This window comes from Ursus americanus, chromosome 6 (genome assembly GCF_024610735.1).
Source record: "Ursus americanus isolate L20-20 chromosome 6, mUrsAme1.1.p, whole genome shotgun sequence".
In the NCBI taxonomy this organism is placed as follows: Eukaryota; Metazoa; Chordata; class Mammalia; order Carnivora; family Ursidae; genus Ursus; species Ursus americanus.
The window spans coordinates 30,521,623-30,524,555 of record NC_142132.1 but is presented as its reverse complement, the minus strand read 5'-3'; the positions used below and the strand labels follow the sequence as shown (position 1 = coordinate 30,524,555).

At 43.1% G+C, this 2,933-nt stretch overlaps 1 pseudogene; it reads right to left on the bottom strand.

The window, feature by feature from the left end:
* Nucleotides 1-958: 958 nt before the first annotated feature.
* On the bottom strand, nt 959-2,634 carry LOC148109784 (translationally-controlled tumor protein-like; annotated as a pseudogene).
* Between the last annotated feature and the right edge of the window lie 299 nt (nt 2,635-2,933).

Here is a 2,933-nt window from a genome sequence, read left to right as displayed (position 1 = left end):
GCCTGAGCGGGGGGGGGGGGGGGGGGGGGGGGGGGGAGCCAAGATTAACAGAGATGACAGCCCTGACAGAAATGGACTGAAGCAAAGCCTCAAGTGTCTATCTCTAGGTTTCTTGTAACACGGAGGAAAATCAGCCCCATTTTAATATCTGTTTTAAGTAGGGTATCCTGTTGCTTGCAACTGAAAGAATTCCTAAGTGAACAGGTGAATGCTAGGAGATTGATTAGGAGGTTTTGCCCCAATGCGAGAGGGGTGACGCTTGCCCAACGTAGTGCTGTGGTAATCAGGAAGTACACAAACTTGAGACATATTTCGAAGGTCGTATCAATAGGATACAGAGATTGTATGTGGAAGGAGAGGCAGGAAGAGGGAACAAGTGATGTCAGAGATTACTCCCAGATCATTGATTGTGGCGGTACTGCTATCTACCCAAACAGAGAAAGGAGAAGAAAGAGCAGGTTTGGGGAGAAAAAGTGAAAAATTGAATTCTGGAGTTTGGGGTTCCTGCGGGCCATCTTAATGGAGCTGTCCTTAAGCCATGCCATGTGAGAAACTGATGCCCAGGAAAGAGGTTGAGATAGCTGTCATCAGCATCGATCCATACTTCTTCTTCTCTCTTTTTAAAAAAAAAATTTATTTATTTATTTATTTATTTGACAGAGAGAGAGCAGGAGAGAGGAAGAGCACAAGCAAGGGGAGTAGGAGAGGGAGAAGGAGGATCCCCACTGAGCGGGGAGCCCAATGTGGGGCTCAATCCCAAGACCCTGGGATCATGGCCTGAGCTGAAGGCAGATGCTTAGCCGACTGAGCCACCCAGGCGCCCCATACTTCTTTTTTTTTAAGTAGGCTCCATGCCCAGCATGGAGCCCCATGTGAGGCTTGAACTAATGACCCTGAAATCAAGACCTGAGTTGAGATCGAGTCTGACATTGAACCAACTCAGCCACCCAGGCGCCCCTCATGCTTCCATTTTTAAACTATCCTTTAAAAAAATCATATTCGTGGTGTCACCATCCTCGCGGTAGTCCAGCAGAGCAGCCATGCCATCTGGATTCATTTTCACCAATAAAGAGCTGCTAGTTTTTGAAATTAGCAAGGAGGTGCTTGATTTGTTCTGCAGCCCCTGTCATAAAAGGTTTTGCTCTTTCTGTCCTTCGTTCTTTAAGCTTGCCTTTGATTGATTTCGTGTAATCTTTTTTTTTTTAAAAGATTTTATTTATTCAACAGAGATAGAGACAGCCAGCGAGAGAGGGAACACAAGCAAGGGGAGTGGGAGAGGAAGAAGCAGGCTCATAGTGGAAGAGCCTGATGTGGGGCTCGATCCCACAACACTGGGATCACGCCCTGAGCCGAAGGCAGACACTTAACCGCTGTGCCACCCAGGTGCCCCTCGTGTAATCTTTGATGTACCTTCTGTAGGCTTCTTTTGTGAAGCTGGTTTCCTGCAAGTGATGGTTTGTGACAATATCAACACCAGGGATGACGGTGCTTTTGGTACCTTCTCCCTCCCAGCCTTCAGCGAAGGCATTTCCACCAACGAGCAAGTCACCAATGTTACCCTCTGTCCTACTGACGGTCTTCCCCTCCGCCTTCAGGCACAGCCCATCTGCAATCTCCTAGATCTTACAGATGTCGGAGAACATCTCATCATGGCTGACGAGGTCCTTCTAGATGATTAAAATGGCGGCTGGAGAAAAACATCGATGCTGCTAGCTTAGCAGGAGGTGGAGTGCGGTGCAGCCTGAACCACACTGGGGTGGGGAAGTGGGCGGAAAAGTGAAAGATGCTTTTCAATACCTTAATTTGTAAGTTGGATGTGACACTTTGGACTGTCTCAACTCTTGCAATTCCTTGACGTATAAGTATCTTTTCCCTGAAATGCAAAACTGTAGTCAATTTCCTTAAAAGTTCTTGGGCTCGTAGCTCAGCCACACAAAGATTGAATTTCCTCATATGTAGAAGTCCTAGCAATGCTTACTCCATAGTCTGTCAAGAGCACCCAGTGAGAATCTGTATATGAAAGTCTTTTATGAACTGTAAAAAAACGACAATGAGTTTAGCTGGGTGTTTATTTACATGTACTTTTGTATACACAGACTTCATAAGAATAAGGGTTTTCATATGATCTTTGTAGAATGGGTGGGAGTCCAACTGGTAGAGAGGAGAAGAGATGAATTGCTATGTGGGAAAATGGTATGATATGATAAAGAACAGTTCATCAAAACCAAATAAAATTGAAGGGGAAACATGAGAGGCACTCTTTCAAAATAATGGTCATAATGATAATGATGAGGACTGTTATTATTAATCATCATCTACCGTTTTGAAAATTCTTCCCCATGCAGCAAGATGTGAAATAAAATAAGAGGAATGAACACCAAAAGGAAGAAACAAAAATCATTTTTTGTAGATGATATAGTTTTAGTATTAGGAAACTAAAGAAGAAATAGTTAAAAGCATTGACATTAATAAGTGGGTTTGATTAAACAGCTAGAAACAAATTCATGTAGAAAGAAGCAATAGCATTTCCTTAACCAGTTGAAAAAGACAGTGAAATCTCACCTACATGTGATTCTGAATACACTTACCACAGACTTCCCAGCCAAGTGCATTGTCCAAACTAGGTCTTCCCATTGTCCTTCCCCTTCCTTCCCACCACATTGACATTACCTTGAGAACAATCACATGCATCCCATATATTCATGTTAATTCCTATCAATGAGAAGAAATTTTATCTTGAAGATTCTGTGTTAACATTTTAGGTGGACCAGGATTCTCCAAGAAGAGCGCTTAAGAGAGGCCCTTCATAAAATGTGTTTGTTGTTTCTGTTGATGCTTATCTCCCTTTCTGTTCCCCTTAGGTCTTGTTTTCCTTCTCTCCCTGCAATAACTGTTTGTTATGAAATATAATAACTTGTAGACTTTTGTGATAA